General features: G+C 42.7%; 1 protein-coding gene across 2 annotated transcripts in view; it reads left to right on the forward strand.

The window, feature by feature from the left end:
• The first annotated feature begins 1,897 nt into the window (after window positions 1-1,897).
• foxj3 (forkhead box J3) overlaps window positions 1,898-23,201 on the forward strand; it is an 83,836-nt gene continuing 62,532 nt past the window's right edge. For both annotated transcript variants that reach the window (XM_018725839.2, XM_018725840.2), the window contains exon 1: window positions 1,898-2,155. The gene's annotated coding sequence lies outside the window, so the exon portion shown is untranslated. The remainder of the gene's footprint in view (window positions 2,156-23,201) is intronic.

Raw genomic sequence — 23,201 nt, forward strand, 5'->3', positions numbered from 1 at the left:
TAGGTCTGCAAAAGTCAGAAGGGCACAATTTCATAAGGCGTGGTTATGTAAGTGCAGGTTGCCATAGTTATTTTTTAATTTGTCCAAAGACAGAGAAATGTTATGGCACTCCCGAATCACGACTTCACAGGCAATGATGGAGGCTATGTGTATCAGAGATGCAGTTAAGTGTTTCCGTGGCGCAGTCCTGAACCTCTTCTTGAGTGTTGAAGTATTTGTGATGAGTTTTGTAGGCCAAGGTCTCTGAGCAATGTGCACTGACACATAGACACACAGGTAAAGGCTCTGACTTGGATGGCGTGCGTCAGCCGTCGCATGCGGTTTCATTATGTGTTGGTGATGGCCTTCCTGGAAGAGCAGCCACTCATCACAGTTTGTACGCCAGCAGTGGAGGGAAGAAGAGGAGCAGCGAACTCAGAGTGGAAAAACTGCTTCCTTCACCTGAATAAGATTTAGTGAAGTAAGAACCTGCAGACAAGTTGGGCTCATGTTGAAGGCAACAAACCTCAGCAATGACTAAATCACTCACTCTATTGGATCTGATAGATTTCACTAAAAAGGTTTGTCTGATTCATGAGCAGGAGAAGCACTTATTGAATATGGATGGATATCTGATTCTGAGAGTTTTAGCAAAGTGTCCCTACTTCAGCAGGTTCATTTATAAACTTGAATGGGGCAAAGAAAAATACAGAAACACTCTTCCTTACAGACAATTTATTTGAACAGCAGTACCAGAGAAACAAAACAACACTCTTGGTCCAAAGGCCCATTTTCTTTAGAAACTATACCTCCAGTCAGCCTTCCTCACTTTTCCAGCCTGCTTAACATCCCCCAGCTTTTTCCTAATAAGCTCCTATACACGGTCATCCCATCATTTTCCCTATAAGTGCCCCCAGTGGTTGCACACCCACATTTAACATTATTCCCCATAATGCAATTTTTTTACAGTTAGGAGTTTCCCTCCTAAAACAGCAACGCGAGGTCGTTACAATATCGTATAGTGCATAAAAAGCGGCCTCAGTATAGTAAAATTACGGTTTTTTCACATTATATTAAAATTTCTCATTTTGGTTTTACAAATGTTGTGCATTCTCTAAAGACAATTTGTCCACATAGAAGTTTGACATCAATAGACACGTATTCGCGGTACATTGATTCCGTACAAGCGCACAATTACTACTAAATACTGAGTGACAGAGGAGAAATAAGGTGGACGGGCCCTTTCCACAGAGCACATCGTTCACTGTTCAATTCGAGTGCTTGACGCGTTTTAAACGTGCAACGTGCGTGTGTTTCGAATGAGGGATGGTAGTAAAGATGGAGACGGGGAGGTTTGTCAAGAAAAGTACGAGCGGAATGAAGTTACCGTGTCGGAACAGACAGCGCGTGACCTGCCAGCCAAAGTTTGTGCGAAGGGGGGCGCGTCCCTGCGACTTATATTTTCCTTTTCTTTTTTTTGTTCCAGTGGGGTCTCATTCCTATATGAATGAGCGTCACTGCTTGTTGAAGTTTCTGCAGTTGTTACAGTCAGTGTCTTTGTAATATATTACTATACTGTCACTACATTACATCCACCAGTTGTCGTCAGTGGAACCGCGTCAAAGAAAGAACGTATCCAACACTGTGATTTAAAAAATCAGTTTGTTCACGGATACCTTCCAGGCTCCCTTCGATTACAGAAAAGACAAATGACGCGAGGATAATCATTCCAATTTAACTTTTTTTTTTCCCTAAATACTGGTGTACGACAAAGTCTGCGGTCACGAGCCCTACCGCCTGAGCGCCCACAGGAGCTAGTTAACTGTGCGAATGTGGATGCGCCGGTGCGCTGCACATGTAGTGTTCTGCGACGTGCTCCAGTTGGCGCTGGAAGTAGTTCCGGGTGTTTGACGGTGGAGCGAATGGTGGGTTCCCGGATGTTAGCTAGCCGTCGAGAGGAAAGCGAACGGGAGAAAGTGGAGAAGCCGAAGCGAGGGTCGATAGCGACCGACACATCGGCCGGGCTGAAGTGGGTTTAACCCAGGACGAACGCGCAGAACGTCCCAGCACCAGGGGCCGGAGGAAGGAGCCGCCCCTGGTGAAGAGGAGGTGGAAGGGCTGGTGGGGACCGTTGTTCCAGCGCGAACCCGGACCGGTCCCGCATTTAACACCCGGGGTGAGTAAGACGTGACAACACGGGGATGGGAGTTGAGCGGAGGCCGGGGAAGAGGACGGCTCTCCTGAGGCGGCCGCCTCCACTCGAGCCCTGGGGATTGAGCTGAACGGACAGGCCTGACAGTTTCCCTCCCCCGAGTCCCTCCCGCTCCGGGGCTGCGGTGCACTTGGGGACACGGCTCCTGTTTGAGTAGTTAGTTCAAGTCACAACTAGCGACGTTCCCCGTGTCACACTTGAAGGCTCGTTTGTTTCGTGTGGCAGAGAGAGGGGTGAAAAACACGCAGCCGCGGAGCGCGCTCACCTGTGCCCGAGTGGGGCAAAACTACCGGGCGGCTCGGACCCGCGGCGAGTACTCCACGGTGTCACTGGGAGTCATGTGAATATGTCTGTCGGCTGAAATGTTGTTAAGGAGGCGCTTGGCGTGTGCCTCCTCCTCGTAAGCGTGTGACACAGGGACTGCAGTCGGCGCGCTCTCTCCAGCTGTCAGGTACAGCGGCGGCGGCTCCGCTACTGAAGAGCAGAAACTAGGCGCAGCTTCGCGTGGTGCTGCTCACGTTGTGTCGCGCTGCTCAGTGTGGGCGGCACGGTGGCGCGGCGGATAGCGCTGGTGTCACGGTACGATCCGATCGGACAGGGGAACCGTTCAGTCTCTCTCGGTCGGTGTGGAGTTTGCATGTTGTCCCCGAGCTTCGCGTGGCTTTCTTCGCGATGCCCCAGCTTTCTACCACAGTCTAAAGCAAAGGCACAAGTTGAAGTTTCAGCTTCAGGTCAACTGAACTGGTGGTGTCTCTGAATTGCTCACTCTGAGCACTGTCACTGTCTGTTAGTCGTTCTGCTCTAGATCATCATGTGTAGTGAGTTTAGTGTACTTAAACACCTTGGTTAAAGGAGTCGGCTGAAGTGCTACATAATTGTTGCATGTTGCTTTGGTTAAAAAGGTTTCTGCTAAGTGAATAAATGTACATGTGTTACAGTGCTGTTTGGTGCTGATGTCAGGTGTGTTCCCCATCCCTCTTACTCTCGCTCTTCTGCACACTGTGACACTGAGGGAAACGGACCAAATCGGAGACCAGTGGTGATCCTTCACCCACCCCCAGGTGCATATTCAGTGTACACGTGGGATGTGTTAATACTGGGGAAAATGTATTTAAATATTGTGTTGTGGAGCGTTTTGAAAGAAGCCTCCTGCCGAGGGCTTTGCACAATGCCTTTTCTTGAACACAATCAGCTGTCTCGGTTTATATTAGTGGAATTATCATAATGCGGCGTTATGTGTCTCTAATATATTAGCTTATGATTTCATGTGGCTTTATCCATGTGAAGCCGTCGATAGTTTCGCAGCCATCGAGCCTTCAGGCTGTACCTGCGTCCATGGAGTGCTGCTCTGTTACATCTGCTTTTGCTATACGTTATGTGAGGTCACTTCATACTGCTCAGTGTCACTTCTTGCTGTGTGATGTCACTGTGAAATCGCTACTTCCATGTCAGGTCACTTGTGCTGCATGAGGTTTTGGTCTGTCCGTTGGTACCTTGTACTGTTTTGTGTAATTTAATCCTTTATGATGTCACTTTGTACTGTAGCACTGTACAATGGCAGTGTTAAACGCTCCTGTGGCGCTGTCTCCTAGGTGTCTTAATCCTACTTTGAATATAAATGAAAAGAAATGGTAAATTTTAAAGCTTCATGGATAAGGATTGAAATATGAGGCTGCTGCATTTTAAGGTTCAAGGTCACAGATTGAATTATATTTGTAAAGCTTATTGAATTATAAATCTTGGATGACCTCCAGCTGCTTAATTTTAATTAAATAAGCAGTGGCACAGATCTGTTGTACAAGACAAAGCGAGAGACGTGTATAAATCGTATAGTTATGATTTCTGAAGCTAATTTCACATGGATTATTCTGGTTTAGATTTTTACTGATGGTCATTAATTGCATTTTAAGGATTGATATTAGTTACTATTAATGTGTTATCACTCTCCTTGAAAGTGAGCCAGTAGCGCTCAGTGGTGTCTGAATTTCGCAGTTTAGTGGCTTCTGTGTCAGTAATAGATGACAACGAGCCGGTATGAAGTTGGAAAGATTTGATGTAGATGTGATCTGGTCTCTGGGCCCTGGCAAGATTCCAGTAGTGACATCCAAATGTAAGGTTCCTCCTCGCGTTTCTTTCAGTTAAGGAGAACTTTTGTTTATCTGGCTAGCTTCTAGCTGTCCTTATCTGATGGAGATTTTTCAGGACTGGTACACGCAGAGAGTTCCTGCAGAGTGCACGGACTGTTAACGGAGTCCGCGTCTCACACTCCCTTCAAACGTTGTAGTGCGGCACTGAAATGCTGGTTTAACTTTGTGTGGGTATCAGTGCCATGTCTGAATCAAAAGTTATTTTAATCTGGTGTGCATGTGTTTGACACTGATGGTTTGCGTTGGTGTTGCCACTGAAACAAGACCTTTTGAGATCAGCACAGGAAGCAAAGATGCGTGGGGTGAACGGATGACTTCTTAAGTTTCCTTTTTTTTTTTTCTCTCTCTCTCTCCCCCCCCCCCCCCCCCCTTTCTGTTGGCTTGCCATTACCTCGGTGCAAACCACCACAGCAGTTGCAGTTGTGGCATCGCCCACATTCTACAATACAGCAACAGTGGGTAGTCATGGTTAAGAAAGTGAACTTCTGACCAGAAGCCTGTAAATTCAGTGCTCAGAGCCTTGCTGTGGTTTGAGAAGAGCTCTCAATCTGAACTGCATCAGTAACCATTCAGTTGTGTAAATGGACAGTGTGTAAGCCGTAAGCCTCGCTAGTAAGCTGCTGAGCCACTGAGTAATGAAATGTAATATTGCAGCTGGTTCCTTTTTTGGCTAGATTTGTAGAGAAGGTATCAGTGCTGTGATCTTGCCTCTGCAGGACCTGCCTCAGAGACTTTGTTGTATTCTTTTTATTGTGGTGTGGATTTGCCTCTTTAACGATTCAGATTCAGCAGAAACATAAAGCAATTTTTCAGAGCCGGCTTTTTTATCTATTCATACCAGACCTAAAAAATGACATTTTAAATTGATTGCAGTTGCAAAGACTTTATTTGGGTTCTTGATTTACTTTGAAGAAATGAATGGGATTTTAAATGAGTGCTTTTTTTTTGAGGTTTTTTTTTTTTTCTGGATGGCTGGAACTTTTGGTGAAGTGGGCTGTGCTGCAAAATAGCTTTGGTGTTAGCTATGGACTTTTCGAAGGGGTCTGCTATGCACACTGAAGGATTAATTGTTTTTCCAAAAACCCAATTTGCCGGGTATAGCGTAATTACAGCTTTTTATTACCACCCAACTCTCCAATGTAATGCTCAATTACTATTGATCAAAAGTGTTTCCAATCTATTAACTTCATGCAAATGTATGCAAGGACCAGCTCATGAATGGGGCATATCTCACTTGTCTTCTGTATACAGTGAGGGGTGAGCAGAGTTGATGTGCAACACTGCAATGTATATGTACATACATACATTATAATACATATATGTAGTTCGATATCTAGATCGTGCACGTATGTCACAGGATCTCCGATGGCCTGGTGATCAGAGCACTTGTTTTTCAGCCAGAGAACCACTGGTCTTGTATTTTGCACAAGAGCTGCCTAAACCGTTTCACATATTATTGGTGGGATTGGTTAAATGGCCTTGATTGAGAGCAATTTGGCTTTTTAATTACAGAACAGCTGCCTCAATTTCTGTTGATTGCTATTTGTGGAGATTCGACGTAGATTGATGACAACCGTTCGAAGACTTTAACTACACTGTGTGGAATGTGTCATACTGCAGTCATGGTAAATTTTCTGTTTTAGCTTAATTGTTTAAAAATACTAAATTTTTCAGTATCAGTTAATGGTATGGCATTTGGAATGAATAGAAGAATACAAGAATTTCCCCCCCTTAACAATAGACATGAAATCTCCTCATTATGACCCTATGTCCTAATCAGGTATGTGTCCGTCCGTCCATCCGTTCGTTCATCCATCCATCCATCTATCAGTCCACTTATACTTTATACATTCTGTACAGTTGGCTGTTTAAATTATGATGCAGTGTTTCTGTTATGTCAGTATTCTGATTAAGGACATATTTATCTGCTAATTTTGAATAAGGTATCAAAAGGTATAAGTGTATTTCTGAGGACAGGAAGAGAGATTCTAGGTTGTACGTTTTGTGTTGTGCTCTTTTCACTTTTTGTCAGTGACAGTTGTTATATGTCACAGCTGTCATGGTTGTAGTTTAACATATATGCCTCACAGAAACATAGGATTACATTTAGAACCCGGGACCCCTGTTTGTATCTTTGTGTCATATTGTATAATAACTAAATGTTTCTACAACGAGGTCCATGCTTGTATCTGTGTGTGCATGCATGCTTGTCTTTTGTAGAGTTCCTATGGCACAGGCCACCTTTCCTAGATGGATCATGCTTGGGACCTATCAGTGGCAGGTCATGAAAAGATGTGTAAAGACAGGCATCTTCGAGCCTGCAGTTCATAGCAGTGTTTCGCTCAAGGTGAAAGTTACCGATGAAAATGTCTTGGTAAGAGCAGAAAGTTAGTTGTTTAAGAAATAGAATTAATGCATTATTCTGTGTCTAACTGGAGGGTCCAAAACCATGGCACTTGACCTTACTTTATATTAGGTATCTTATTATATCTTACTAAACTAATACTTAGAACTAGTTTAGTTGCAACTTGGACAATTTTGTTGCACATTTTGCCAAATGCTTACCTCTGATGAGCAAACACATATTTTAGGCAATCTTTTTTGGGAGTTTAGGTAGTATTAACCTTGCGTGTGAATGTTAAACATTTCAATGGCTCTACTTTAGGCGGACTGGTTCACACTGAGACCTTAAGTTGTTATCCGAATATGTCATCTAGTGGAACTTCTGCTGCCAGGGTCTAAGGTGGTATAGTCTCCATATGGGGCTGACATTTCTACTCATTGCCACTCACCTGGATTTCCCACCTCTCCAGCCCTCACAGACCTCTGATTACACACCCACTTTGTGGCGTCATTCGAAGTGAGCTGGTTGTCCTACGGTACTCGTGCCGGTGCGTTTCTGCTGACCGTTGTGCTGAATGAAGCTAAGTGCGTGTTCTGCCCTCTCTGTAGAGATTTTGTTTTCATAGATGTGCTTTGCTGGAATAAAGATGACCTGCTTGGTCTGATTGGAACCTCACAGTATTCCGTCTCATTTTTCATAAGATGGAAAATTCTTTTATTCTCCTAAAACCGGTTTGAATTTGCAGATATGTAGGGGACAAAAATACCTGGGCAAGTCCTCAGCAGTGGTACATTAGTCTGCCCGTGTCCACAGATGTGGCCTTGACTGAGTTCAGAGGCAGCCTCGCACCTTGTGCATACCGATTGCTCATTTTGAATGCAGCAGCAGCCCGTGTGCCCAGCCCCGTCTGCCTGAAAGCCTTTTTAATTTCTCCCCTTGTTGAGGTGATTATTCAAATGGCTGTCCGTGAGATGGGGTTATCAGACCCCTGTTGGTAAATGGACTCCTAGCAAGCTTAATGCACCGATCCTCCTCTCTGCTCCAGTGCAGCCTGCCTGCCTGCCAGGTAATTGGGGACTGCTGACTTAGGTGAATGTGAAGTACAGAATTACCGTATTACAGAATACTTTGCCTTTGTCCTAAAGTGATTAGGGTGACAGTTTATATGTGACATTAGTTATGGAACTTGTCTTTACTAGGTAGAGGAGTAGAACTTAGCAGAAACTCTGTCATAATTACATTATGATTAGATATGTAATTTTTTTAAAAATAAATTATTGTTCACTCGCATATGACACTTCCTGGTATGTTTGAGTTAGTTCGAGTCTTCCATGTGTAAGAATCTGTTTTGTTATGGATACAGTGATGGTCTTTGTGGGATTTCGAGCTTGTATTGAACACCAGCCTCCTACATCAGTTTCTTTGGTCGAGCTTTGAGATCTTCATTCTTCCTGTGATGCAGGGCTGGGGGTTGGCAGGACTCTGGTACTTTAGATGGATTCTTTCTTGCTTCGAGTTTAACCGTGACCCTCCAGAGTATGGGCATAACCGGCGTTGCCTAGCCTTTGCCAGCGACACGGCAGCGCAGCTGTAATCCCACCCACCTCTCAAATTTCTTCCTGATGCGTGTTTGCATATTATTTGGTTGGTATATTGCGGTGATGCATTCCTCTGATAAAGTAGTCTGCTGTGTTCGACAGTTTCGGGAGGATGCTTGTGTGGAAAGCAAATCTCATGTCACTCTGGCTGCAGCAATTATAGCTTGTGCAGTTGAAGCCGTTTACAGACGTCCAGCGGTATGCAGCACTAAGAGTCTGCGTTACTGGATCATCCATAAATGCTAAGCTCTACGAGACTGGCCTCATGTGAATATCACATTTTTAAAGCATCTTGGTTCTTAAAAGTCACTCTGCTTGTGTCTTAAAAACAAAAAGGTGTAATTGAACAACAATTAAAAAAAGTGATGGCTTGAACCGATGCCTGTAATCGCTGTGGAGGTGCTGTGAGGTGGAAGCAAGTCTGTGCTGCTCCTTCAGGCAGAAACCCCAGGGCTTTTGGAGCTGATTTATTATTAATCGTATTCAGGAGCCAAAGTTTTTCGGTTTTGCTCAGTTGGGTGCTTTAATCTATTTTTGCTGTAAATGAATGAATTTTTAACGAGGCCCTCGCCGGATGCCAGTGGATGTGGGAATGCGGCGCCGGCTCCGGGTTTCCTCGTGGGACAGGGGGAGGACTCCCAAACTGCTGCACCCTCATGTCTTATTGATGGAACCCGGACGTTCCCTCTCGGGTCAGACTCATCACGCCAGAGCCAGGAGCTAGAAAGCAGGAACCGGTAACGTGAGTCAGGGACGTTTGTAATGCATCTGTTGCTGACCAGACTGAAGGTTTTTTTTTGGATGCATCCTTCATATTTCTCTGCTATGCTGCTGTTTTGGCTGCAGTTGCTGTTTCTTATGCAAAATATACTGGTTGTCAGGCTGTTGGGTATGTGGTTCAGTAGGAGGACCGCTTACCGTGGGCTCAGCAGGTCATGGGGATGGTTGCTTTAACACATAGAGACTTACCTGTGTCATGTGGTCAGACTCATCATGAAGCTGAATTCATCTTTGTGGCCACATGAGTTACCTTTGGAGAGTGATTGTGAACTGCCCCAGCCTGCAGTGTGAGGGAAGAAATGCAGTGGTGGTCGTCTTCAGTGATCACTAAAGCAGTACGGAGATGAGCAAAGGCACACTTCACATGTGGAATCTGCAGCGTATTGTGTGATCTTCAGTACTCTGTAGTGGAAGAACTAAACATTAATTGATGTGTAAATCTTATTGCAAGATTTTAACACAGGGTTAGTGGTGTGATGGTTGAATTCATGGTGGGAATAATATTTTAGTTGTCAGTTTATTGAAATGCACACTTGCGGAGGATGCTTGCATCAAAGTATGATGACAGGATTTTATTTGAAGTATTCCTCCCTGAAACCATTACGTTATAAGAGTAAAGGTATTGTGAATTAATAGTTTGACTTTTTTTTTTTTTTTTTGACTTTGCAGCTCTGCTAAGTTGAATTGAAGCAATGGGTTTAAGATCCTCAAGCAGTCTTAAGGGACTAGCAAGCTGTGAGCAGGGGAAGATTTCCTCTAAGCTTGCACAGCTTAAATAATGATAATCAAGCACTCATAATACCATTTAATATCCTTTTTAATTACAGTGGCCCAAGCACAGTGCTCACTCAGCCAGTTTCCATCCAAATTCAGCATCTTAATAACCTGTTAAAGACGGTCAGTTCCTTGCCCCTCTGTGAATCTGTGGGAGGGGTACAAGTTTTCATCAGGCATTCTCTGTAAACAAGCAATCACATTTATGCTGGTGGAAACTATTAAGGTCTTTATTGTCGGGTTGAGTAAGTGAGGGAAATGTGCGTATCTGTGTGTGCATACTTGCCAGCAGAACCTCTCACCCCCCTTCTATGGTGAGGAGAAGGAAAGATTTGAGGTAGTAATAGTTCACTGCAGTTCTCTCTTAGCCCAGTAGGAGCAATAAAACTCGTGCGTGGCCAGGAGAGTGCTGCTGTTGCACGCCATCCAGCCCCATGGCAGCACTCCACACACTCCTGGTCCCCGTGCTGAGGGCTTAGGCTCTCCCAGCCCTTCTGCATCTGGCCCCAGGGCTGATCTCCAGGCGGCCTATTCCCCACACGGAGGGGACTTCAGCTTTCCCAGCCTGTCTGCTACATACTGCCTACAGATTCCCTTTGTTTCAGAGCAGCTCTATTGCTGCACTCCTCCACTGTCCATACTGAGGTCCTAGCCTTTTCGTAAATTAGGAATATTAACCTCATTTGCTTTCGGAAGTTTCAGTACGTAGATATTTTATACTGTGTTGATGCAAAAAAAAAAAAAAAAAAGTTTGCTGGGTGTTACCTGAAAAGACAAAAATACCTCTTTTTCTACAAATTCTGTTTCATAAAACCCTTGTTTTGCAAGTGTTTTTTTTAAATGAGTGTGTCACAACTGTCTTTATCTATGCAAAGATGACTTGTGACTCAAATGTGGCGATCTCTAGTTCCAAGAAAACTGTTATTGTACTCTCTAACTAGGATCAACATTTTAATTCCTTCACTTAAAATATCCAACTGCATCAATGTGTAAGAAGCAAAAAATGTCTCCTGCTTTAGGGTAACTGAATGACGAGAATAAAAAATAATCAACTTTTCTGTTGATGGGTTGCACCGCTCATGTCGCAGGGGTAGCTCGGACCTCTTAGGTAGAGTTTTGGTACCTCTGATGAGGTTGAATGGGACACCCTTACCACATGTCCCTCTTGTTTGGCCCTGCGGAGTCTGGCTTTGTCCTCGGTAATCTGAAGTTATGAAATCCAATAAATTTATATCCTGCGTATCTTTCTGTGGGGAAACGTTCCGTTTGTGATTCAGAAAATCCCCAGCTGAAGCCAAGAAACTTCTCAGTGGAGCTGAAGGAAACTTGATCTGCAAAGCTGCCACCCCTCACCACCCCTTCCATCAAACACCCGGAGATCTCCTCGCTGGCCAGGCCAGTGGGGCCCACACTTTGCCGATTGTCTCTCCTTTACCTGATGTTCTCACTGACTGGGCAACTTGCCATTTCACGCAGGCTAGAAGTTCAGAGGTTTCTAGGGAAAGTGGGGTGTTGATCATATGACTCACATTTCCTTTGGACAGCAAGCTTTTTCCCATGTGTTGATAAACAAAGGGGGAAATGGGTGGAGGGGGACAAAACTGAGTCATCCAGGAAGTGTGTGGTAAGAGGGTCCTTTGCCCTTTAAGCCATTTTGGATGTTGGTCAAAGTCTGTGGAGCATGTCCATCATGGCCGCTCCAAGATGGGTTGTCTCCTTGTCAGTCACCAGAGGGGTGATGGACAGAACTAATCCCCTGTCCTGCTCAGCACCTTGTTGTCACCCCTTCAAAACTTACTTTCTGATATCTTGCCTTTTGGTGTTCTAAAGGCACTGTGCAGCATCATATCCAAGGGACACAGCTAGTAATACTTATGGCCAAAGGCTTTGTTTCTGCTCATTAGCAGTCAGCAGCTCTCCAGATGTGATGAGGAACACGTGGATTGCATGGGTTAATGTGGTAATTTGAAGAGTCATAACAGGGTACACTGCGGTGCACAATAAGGCAGCGGCTGAGTAAAGTGTGTGCATAAGCAAACATCTCACCAACAGCTTTTTCCTTGAAACAGGTTTGGTGAAATGCTTTAAACTAGAATAAAGCAGCACAATATACGTTCCCTTTTCATTTAGAGGTAGCAGTCCAGCAAGGCATGGGAGGCAGAGAAGTACTTGCATTGTGAGGACTTAGCTGGTTTGCTGTCCACAGTACCTTCTTTTCCAGGTATTATGGGAAATTCATGGCTATTCCTTATTTTTCTCACTATCTCAATGGAAGAACTCCGGTTATATAATGGTGGCAAATTCAGGCAAAATAGTGCTTTTTTTTTTTTTTTTTTTTTTTTTTTTTTTTTTAAAAACACCTAATGTACTTCAAGCAATACCATATGTCCAGTGGTATTTATTGCTGCTGATGGTAGAACTGTTGAAACTCATCTGGATATATTATAGGTAGGTAAAAATTTGGATTAGCAGGAGGACTTTAAAAGCTTTGAGTGGTTCTATCATTTTAAGAGTATGAGTTGACCTGCTGTCAGTTTTTCTTAGTGTTAATTGATGTACGTATTTGTTGGAAAATGCAAAATCGTAATGAACGTTAGTTCATAGGAGCTGTCAGCACAGCTGCAGTCGGGTGCTACGCACTTTTTGTGACGGAAGCGAGATTGGCTCATCCCGCTGGAGTTTTGCGCTACCTCTCCCCTGTCCCGTATTTGTTTTCATGCCAGCAGCTGTGAGTCGCAGGAGACTGAATGACCTACTTTGCAAATCTTCCAGGAGTGTCAGAGCGGAGATGTTTATTTGCATGGGAATAAATTGGGTAAATATCAGTCACCTCATATTTAGCTGGTTCAGTTTGCATGTGAGGAACCCAACGGCTGCATAGAGTTAAGAATGCATATTGCACCAGACTGCTTCTGTTATCTGAAGCAACACGATATATCTTTAGTCAAGTGTCGTACATCCACTCATCTGTTGCTACAGGTAATGAAGTGCAAATGGTGAATTTTGCTTAAACGATTGCTTTCCTACTTTAAAAGTTCTTCATAAGTCAGAATTTTGTGCGTTTTGGAAAACTTTTGTATGAAAAGAAATATATAACATGAAAACAGATAAATCTGTAAACAGTCTGGTGAATGTCTGAGATATCTGTGATCCACCTGGATACTAAGTCTGTAAGGGCTATGCTTATATTAGGTGTTGCAGGTATCATCGAGCACTGAAGTATTTGTATTCAATTAAAAGCAAGATTTCTCAGATCAGAGCTACAAATTGGAGAGAAGAATTTATAAATCACGTGAAATGAAACTTTGAATGCTGGAACGAAGTGTAGTGTTGAAATTGTGTTTTATAACTTGGAGTTTGTACCATCTTCAACATTATTACCGCACACCCACTGTCTGTAATTATAAAATTTTCAGGAGAAGTCAGAATATAAAATTCTCCTACAGCAGATGTAATTTGAGAACATCACTTTCCTCAGGAGTGCAAGAGGTTAATTGATGTCCATAACGCTAAAGCTACACAAGACAATGTTATTGTAACTGTATTGAAGAGCGATGGACAGCTACATGAGAGCAATTCCTATTCCTTCCATGGCTCCTACTGTTTGTTTTTCACGGTGTCATTTAGCAGAGTCGAGCAAATAGTGCTCTGCCTCTGCTTTGCAAATTGAAGAGAAGAAGCAGATTGAGTCTTCTTGACGAAGAGAGGCATTTTCATTCTATTACGTGTTATTCTGCTTCTTCTCTTGTCGGCAGTTTGCTAAGCTGCTTTAAGGAGTCATTTCCTTTCAAGGCTGTTACATGGTGCAGAAAACCTTTGTGCAACAGAAGCCGATGATGTGAATTGGACTTTGTTGCTTCCTCAAAAGTGCAGCACGTATTCTGAACTTTTTATGAGATACGCCGCTGTCTGCCATTAGGACTAGTGTGTATTGCATATGTTGATGGCTTCTTTAGTACTTTATTACTGAAGTCTTTAAATTTGAAACTGAAAGAATTTGTCTGTCTGTCTTAATACGATTGTTTAAATTATTTTTTGAAGTAATTGTTTTGTTCAGCATTATAAAATCAGTTTAAAAAAATATTTAAATTTAATCAATTTTACTAATGCTTTTCTCCAAAGCCACTTAGTGTTTAGCTGCTTACAGTTTTTTTTTTTTTTTTTTTAACCCGTTTACATACCTGTGTATTTTTACTGGAGCAATTGTAGGGTAAGTACCTTGGTCAGGGATACTACAGCTAGAGGTGGGATTCAAACCTGGAATCTTTGGGCCTAAAAGCAGCAGCTTTAACCACTAGAATATCCATGTCAGCTACTACCCCCCCCCCCTTTTCTTATAATAAAGTAAAGGAGGAAAATAACCTACTGTGTTATTTTGTGTTCTGTGTTACCAACGCTGTTAATGATGTGCTTAGTGCTGGACACTATAATTTGTTGTGTTCAAATGGACAGTGAGTGACAGTGCTGCTGAAAGATGGCAAAGTTCCAGATGTTGATTTTGGTTGGTTTTTACACAGCTCAGGTGCCACTGGAGAAGTCTAAAAACCAGCACTGGAATGTGTCCAGAAAAAGTACTCCTGTTATAATACAATCCCAAGAGATTTTGCAAGGACTGGTACTTGAGGCAAGTTTCATGCATTTAGTTTATGAAAAATGAATGAGAGAACTTGGTAGGGGGCATGGTGGTGCAGCGGGTTTGACCGGGTCCTGCTCTCCGGTGGGTCTGGGGTTCGAGTCCCACTTGGGGTGCCTTGCGACGGACTGGCATCCCGTCCTGGGTGTGTCCCCCTCCGGCCTTGCACCCTGTGTTGCCGGGTTAGGCTCCGGTTCGCCACAACCCTGCTTGGGACAAGCGGTTTCAGACTCTGTGTGTGTGAGAGAACTTGGTTTGTGTTATGTCATTTGTGCTCAGAGACAGTGGGCATGACAGTTGTGTTCTTCATGCTTTATTTGTACCTGATTTATAGAAATAAAATGATGGTTAATTTGAAATATTTCAAAGGTTAAGGATAGTTGGTATTTGCATAAATTCCTGTGGATATTTTACTTAACTACAGCGCAGGCTGTCTGATACAAATGATTATAGTGGGTTAGGGGATGCAATTTTTATACTGTTTATGCACGGCTAAATGTTTGAGGAAAATTATTTTGTAGAGTGAGTGGGTCCTTACGGTGGCATTGTCTTTATATTTTTGCCGGCCAAATGGCGTAAATATTATGGGTCATTTTGTTCAGAAAAAAAATTTTATACGTTAAGTTTTTTTTTTTTTTTCCTCTCTTCCTCAAGTTTACAGGGCACACAAAGAGCCTGAGATTTTGTATTTGTCTTGTACTCTATGCTATAATTAGGTTTTTGCTTCTTTTTTTTAAAAAAAAAAAAAAAAAAAAAGCGGTGCCTTAGAAACAGTGATTGACAAAGGAAGGATGAACTGTGTCAGTGAGAGCTTGCTGCACAGGGACATGAGTGACATCAGCTACACCAAAACACCCGTCTGAGATTTGGACTGCAGTTAGAGAATCCGTTGTCCCATGAGCAGTATCTTATAACCAGCTATTCAGATTTAGGTTTATTTAATGATTCATCAAAGTGTTACTTGAGATATTAACCCCAGCCAAGGTCCTCTTTTCTATTGAGAATAAGCAAATATTTGTAAGCTTCCAAATCGTAAGGAAAGTTCAGTTTGACCCATAGCAAGAAGTAATCACAGATGGTCTAGTAACGGTAACCATCAGACCTCTTCAGCTGCTACAGAATGCTGCTGCCCGAGTTGTTTGACTTGCCAAAGCGTTCCCATGTATCTCTTCTACTCATTTCTCTTCACTGGCTTCCTATAGCTGCCCGGATGAAATTTAAGACTCTGGTTATGGCCTACAAAAGCATGAATAGAATTGCTCCCAGTTATCTACAAGACTTGATCATTCGCTATACCCCGACCAGACTGCTACACTCTTCCACATCTGCCCGCTTGGTGGTCCCACGCACGAAAGGTAAAGCACGGCAGTTCTTGGTTCTGGCTCCGTTGTAGTGGAATGATCACCCCCTCTCACTCAGAACTGCTGAAACTGTCTACATTCAAGAAGGGTCTGAAAACTCACCTCTTCCAGAGTCACTTCGCCCATGATCTCTTAAGTTCATGTGAGGTGTAAATGCTCATGCACCATGTTCATGTCCGGATAAACCTTTATGCAGCTTCTCCTGTAATGTATGTAAATGTTTGTGTAGCTAAAAAAAAAAAAAAGAAAATACTAGGAAGGTGGGCAGGGAATTGTTGCTATTCTGATGCTTATGCAGCTACTCGTGTGATGAACATTGGTGCATATGGTGGAAAGAAACGCTGTACGTAAGAATCACACATCTAACTATGTGTGTCTCTCTCACACACACATTGTCTGAAACTGCTTATCCCAAGCGGGGTCGTGGCGAACCAGAGCCTAGGTTGGAGGGGGAGGGAACATACCCTGGATGGGATCCCAGTTCATCGCAAGGCACCCCAAGCAGGACTCCACCCCCAGATCCACCAGATAGCAGGCCCTGGCCAAACCCACTGCACCCTGTAACTATGTCTCCCTTTCTCCCAATGTAATGCACAAATTGTATTTTCTATGTGATGTATGTCGCTTTGGAGAAAAGTGTCTGAATAAATGTAAATGTAAACAGCATTGCCCTCTCTTGTTACTGGATGTAGGAAAGGATCATTCCATCAGAAATCTGCTTGACTTTGCTATGGCCCCCAAATCTGGGCAAGGGACCTTTAAGGGAATATATGATGCTTTAATTAGCAAGATTGTATCTGAGAAATCAAAGGAACTTTTCCTTGAACATACACAATGTAGAGATACGAGCATTGCATTACTACGCAAATCGTGTCCGTGCTGGTAATGCTAAACGGTTGACTGCTTTGAGAGGTCTACAGCTTCTGCAAGTTAACAAGGGTAAAAGTCCAATGATAATAACTGTGCTCTCTACTCCTTTTCATTGAATGATCTAGAGCTCTGCGAAAGAAGCAGAATGTGTAATCTATAATTAGTTTTATTTTTTTTTTGCCTTGCATTGATGGAGACTCAAATTCCTCGATTGGTTGATATTTTCTTTGACCTTTCTTGTTAGATCTCTTCTTGAAGAGATGTCTTTCTGCAAGGCTGAATGTCCCTCTGAATGATAAACTGTTCTCCTGGAAACCCCCCTCATCACCATAGGCCTCTCACCACTCCCTCTGAGGTGTGCATTTAGTCACTTGCCCTGCTTCTTCTAAAAATACTCTGATGCCTTCACTTCCCTTGTAACGCTCCTCTTCCTGGTAAACTGCAAAGCTCAGTTACTCTCGGTTCTTAAAGCCACTGAGCAAAGGTGATGTCAAGGGAAGAATATGTGCGGAGCTGTGATAGTTTTGCATGAAGAGTCTAACTGCATTGTGTTTGAGGTGCTGATAAAATTACTCCATTGCTGGAAGTGATCCCCCTACAACTTCACTGAAGATCTGTGTTCTGTCTGTGCTGCACAGTTAACTGGTCAGTGAACTCTTTCCTGAGGTCTAACTGAAGACTCACCTACTGGAAGTACCCTGTAGCTTTGGACATTATTGAAAGCAGTGCTGGAGAATGTGGTACGGTTCTTATAGTTAGAACCCAACATTTGTTTTTTTTTTTTTTTTTTTTTTTTTTCTCTTTTCTTTTTTCTGTTTCTACAAGGCCAGGAGATGGAGCAATGAATCAAAATGGTGAGTTTGTATTGTAGTGGACTTTGACCAATGTGCTTAAGCCCTTCATAGGTTTTACGATTTACATGTCTTTGCAGGTTGGGGAAGAGTAGATCTTCTCCCCACAGTGCCCGTTACGTTTAGGCACAGAAAGGTCAACCATGTGTACATGAAAAATCCCTACCACCTTGTTATCAACTAACACAAGAGACAGTGTAGAAAACTGAGCACGGTGCTCACGACTCCTTTCTATGGCTGTTTAAGTGCCTTGTCCTGAATGTTGCTAGCTGGGGAAACTGTCAATACTAATATAATGCTCCCACTAGGTCCTTATTGCAGGTCAGCAGTTTGCACCAGCGATTCTCTGTTCTAAATGAGTCATGCTGCCTACCGCATGACATGCGACGTTCGCCAAGTGAGTCATCCATAGCACAAAAGCCCTCGGTATGTAGGGAAGCTATAAAAGCACCAAAAGATAAGTGTTTGTGTGGGTTCTCCTAGCTGGGAGTGGTCCCCAAGCAGACAAAACATCTAGAATGTTTTATTTTTTTGCATCCCACATCCTCAGGTGTTTGCAGATCAATATGATTTTTTTTTTTTTTTTTTTTACCACCATTTTTCAGAATAATACGCATGTGTCAAAAGATTTTTCGGTTGTCATCGGTGGAAAACAAATTTATGAAGATGATTATTTATCCTTATTGTGGTCACGCCTACAGTTAGGGGGTCGTAATTGCAATTGGTAATTAGAAGTAGATGTGATGAGCAGGTTTTACTTGGGAAGGTATTTGAGAGCAGAATTAGCTTGGTCTTGCCATATGTGTGGGCTGTAGAAACTCTGCTTTGAACCTGCATGCTGTTGGACTCAGATGTGTGAAGCAGCTTTGTAAACCCCTCGAAACACAGTACAGTTCTCGCTGTTTCTCTCATACACTTCTGTAGCGATCATTGTCCCAAAGCTGACTCACAGTGTTGCTTCCATTTATTGGCGGCAAAGTATTCTGGGTTCTTAAAGAAAGGGAGGGTGGGAGACCTGTGAAGATGCATTGATTACCAGAAGCCCTGGGTTGCAGAATACAGCCCATAATGCTTCCTGGTGTTCCTCATTTATGTGCGAGACCGCTCATCGAACTTGGCAACAATTTTTGCAAACGCTGACAGTATAAAACTGTGTTAAATCTGGTTAATTATGTAGTGTGGCTGGAGCAGTTATGTCTATGTTGTTGTACTTACAAAGCTAAAGGTAAACAGCAAAAAACGGCTAACAACTGTAATCAATCCCAAATTATGTAATCTGGGATAAAATGATGGCATTCTGAAGGAAGCGGTGTTGCAGGCTTTTCTTTCCATCGTGGAGTACTGAGGCTCTACTCAGACCTTGACTGTAAATATCCCTGTGTCTTTGAGACACACTTCAGGGTTGTTTACTGAGTGAACGGCGACCTGTTGTCTCAGGATGGTGAGCCTTCTAAAAATTCCCATTGCAGCTGACCCAAGCCAGCCAGGGGTCACTTTCATATACAATATTTACTTATTTGTCCTAAACTGTGAGTGCTTACGCCTGTTGATGTCTTGAATTTTTTTTTTCAGTGATATGTGTTGGGTTTGACTGATAGACATTGGCTGCAGGCTGTTACTTGCTACTCCAGTCTGTTTAGAATTTTCATTGTCAACAATTTCACTGAATGTAATGGTGTTATAAACTACTTGTGCAGTTTGGATATATAATATTTTAGTAGAAAAAACAAAATGATAGTAATCTTAAGCTGTGGACACTTCTGGAAAATACTTTTGGTAAAGTATTTCATATGTCTGAAGCTTCTAACTTGCCAGTTGATTCCAGTTAGCTAAGCTTAATTTAGCAGTTCCCCAACAGGGGGAAAAGCAGCTATATTTGCATTTATTCAGCATATGCTTTTGATCAAAATGACCTACAGGTTAGTGGTATGCAAGTACAGTAAATGCATAAAATCAGGTGGTCATCACAAACTGTCAGATAAACTTAGTTTGTGCTACATGGAACGTTATAGTTTACGTGAACAGACAAGTGGAAGTTTCTAATGGAATCTCACATGGTGTGAGTGACAGTGTGTGCTCTACTGATGTGTGGATGACCCAGTGAAAGTAGTGTATCTAGCAGTGTAAATCACCTTGGTGAGTAAGGTGTGCGGGCTGATAACTCCACATAGAGTTCATCGGAAGTCGCTTTGGAGAAAAGCGTCTACATGTAAACATGGAGCACTTATCTGCCTGAAATCTTGATTTGTGCATTTGTTTTTACCATTGAAACTAATATGCACATTAATACTTGCTTTTGGGTATGTACAGTTATTTCATGTTGATATTTTTTCAGAAGGCTTTAACCAAAGAGTTCATGGTTATTGACAATCGCGTTGTATGGCGCTGGTGTCAGCAGACCATTAAACATACATATTCAAAGTAGTTCCAACTTCTCTGAAGTACCAGCTAATTTGTTTGTGTGTGTGAGATCATTAACAAACATGTAATTTCAGTGGCCATCTACTGAAATGTTTTGCGTCAAAATGGTTAGTGTGTGATTTAGGGACCAAAGTGAACATCATATTTTTTAGCAGACATTAGTGTTCGGTATTGTTAGCTGTGGGGCGGTTGGCTACCTCTAAAACATCTCGTGCTCCCTGTCTACTAGCATGGATGTTTGTCGCTGTGTGTTTTGTTTGTGTTTCGTTGCTGCCCCTCCATTTGAAGGGTTTGTGTAGTCCCAAGGTTGTTGATAAAGCTGCTTTGTCAGGCAAACTGAAAAATTAAAATTGTATAAATGGCTAGATAGTTGTAAGTGCCAATTATCAACTTCATAGGTTGAGTAACGTAAGTTGCTTTGGAGAAAGCGTCAGCTAAATGAATAAATGGAAATAAAAATATGTAGGTTTGTTGGGCAAGTGAACTGCCAGTTGTGGAATAGGAAGGCATTTGCTGTAATACAGGTCATTGCAGTCCTAATCTAATTTTGTGGGCATTTGGGCATTTATTTATTTAGCAGACGCTTTTCTCCAAAGCGACTTCCAGTGAACTTTATCAGCCCATACACCTTATTCACCAAGGTGATTTACACTGCTAGATACACTACACTGGGTCACTCGTCCATACATCAGAGGAACACACTGTCTCTGTGTCACTCGCACACTATGGGGGAAACCTGAACAGCATGTCTTTGGACTGTGGGAGGAAACCGGAGCACCCGGAGGAAACCCATACAGACACTGGGAGAACATGCAGACTCCACCCAGACTGAGCAGGGATCGAACCCACATCCTCTCGCACCACCCAGGCGCTGAGAGACAGCAGTGGGGTAGCGTTCAGCATATTTTTTATTTATGGTGCATTAAGACTACCACGTTCTCAGGCACTCGGAATACTTGATCGTTTTCGTTTTTCTTCTGACTCATACATTGTGTGAGATTGAGGGTACTAGGGTGTGTTGTGTTTTTTCTATGGTTTTTGCAGAGATTCATCATGTCTGTGCTTGTGAAAGGGCTGCGCAGAGACAAATGGCAGCAACTCACCACTGCTCTGTTGGCGTACAGTGATGTTCAGTGATCTGATGTGACATGTGATGTGTTTTTGGACTGTGTAAGGAGGGTTTGTGCTTTTCCATAGTCTTATAATGGTAATGTTAAATGGGGAAAAACTAATTTCTACTCGTTTCATGAATGGCTGTGATCATGACATGCATACATGTTTTTAATTTAAATATATTGACATTACATGTGTTAGAACATTTGTATAATTTAACCATTTATAGAAGTCTGAAGTTGATAAATATTGTCTATTTAAGCCTTCCCTCACTGGGGTTTTGGTTAAGGCATCAGTAGAATTGAAGTGGTTTTAACTTCTCAGAGGGAAGTTTTTACTTTGAGTCCCAGGGTGCCCTTGGCATTCTGCTCTTCATTAACCTACATAACCTGAGTTGTTTAAGTGAAATTGTTATGCATGCTGTAAAATTTGCAGTCTGGAAAAACTTTGACATCTTTTCAAAAACTTTTGGTTTCGCAAACTTCTCGACATTGTTGTTCCAGCAGTAAAAATAACACTACCTTTGTGTAAATCTTTTTGGTGCATTCAAATGAGTGACTTTTTGTCACAGTGGCTAGGTTGAAAGGACAGGGTCTTTGTCACACAATCCCAGTGAGTTTTTGCAAGATTTGCAGAGCACTTTTTTTTTTTTTTTTTTTTTGTTTTTGTTTTGTAGAATGCAGTCAAAAGCAGAGCCTTCAGTGTCCATCATAGACTGCTACGCTCCTCCTCCTTTTTTCTTTGGTGTTCCTCCGTACAAGAGGTCCAAAATGAAAAGCACAGAGGTTTTTGGTTCTGGTTCCAATGAAGTCGAATGAACCCCCTCTTTCACTCAGAATTGCTGAATTTCTCTCATCGTTCCAGAAGGATCTCAAAACACATTTGTCAGACTCACTTCTCTTTTGGTCCCCTGTGTGCTCGATAAATTTATACTGTTATCTGTTTAAAAAAATATATATATATGTGTGTGTGTGTGTGTGTGTGTGTGTGTGTGTGTGTATGCAGCTATTCATGTAATGTATACTAGTTTTATATTGTGGTATGTGACAAATTGACTGTACTCTAGAATCAGGTGTCTGCATCCAGATGTTTCCTCCTGTTGATGTAATGTACTTTCGGTGTTCTTCTCAGAGGCATACATTGTTCTTTGAGAAAAGCCTCTGCTAAATGAAAAAATGTAAATATCACCCATCCTTTCCCCCTCTTCATCTGTAGTAAGTTTTATATTCATTATAGGAATTTTATATTCATTATAGGAAATTGTAAATAAAGGTCCCCTGTCAGGAAGACCTAGGAGTGCGCGCACACAGATCAGGGAGCATGACCGTCTTTTTAGGTGTTGCCTTGTCCCTTTAAGGAGGCTGTGGTTCAGCCCCCTTTGGGTATGGCAACGTTTGTGGTGCTCCGTGTGAAGCGCTGGCTGTCGGATGAGTGAAGCCCTGCAGAAGCATGCACGGGGATTTCTGTTTCATCTCCTCTCATCCTGTTATGTAGCAGACATGCAAATCCAAGGTAATGAGCAGAGCCTGGTGTGTGTGTGTGTGTGTGTGTGTGTGTGTGTGTGTGTGTGTGTGGAGTGGGGGAAGGGGATGTGTTGTAGAATTTAAAGCAGAAAGGGGTGGTGAAGAACAGCCAGCAACATATGCAAAGTAGAGGGATATTTGGAATTCAGGTAGGGGTTATCCATTGACATGCATATAGGTGCTGTTAAATCTCAAACACGTTATTAATTAGGATACTGCAATCTGACTGATGCTACTTGTTGTTACTGTTAATGCACTCTTAGGGGAAGCTGTAAATGGTTTTGGTAATTACAATTTAAACATCCTTCGACAAATTATGAGCACACTGCTGAAAGTAATGCTTGGGTGAATGTTTTAAAGGTTTTAAGTTTTACAGCAGCTTGGTGTCTCCTGCTGTACCTCCACCTTCTGCTGCCTAATCATTCTCCAAGAAGAGGATGAAGGTCATCAGGTGGAAGCAGGTGGCCTGCAGCGACCACTTGAGGTTATGCTGGACTTATGTGACTAGTGAAATGGACGTGCAAGGACAAGGATGCTTGAGCAACGTTTTCACCAGGCCACACCCAGGGCGTGCTCATGAACCATGATGGACTTG

This window comes from Scleropages formosus, chromosome 22, assembly GCF_900964775.1.
Source record: "Scleropages formosus chromosome 22, fSclFor1.1, whole genome shotgun sequence".
In the NCBI taxonomy this organism is placed as follows: domain Eukaryota; kingdom Metazoa; phylum Chordata; class Actinopteri; order Osteoglossiformes; family Osteoglossidae; genus Scleropages; species Scleropages formosus.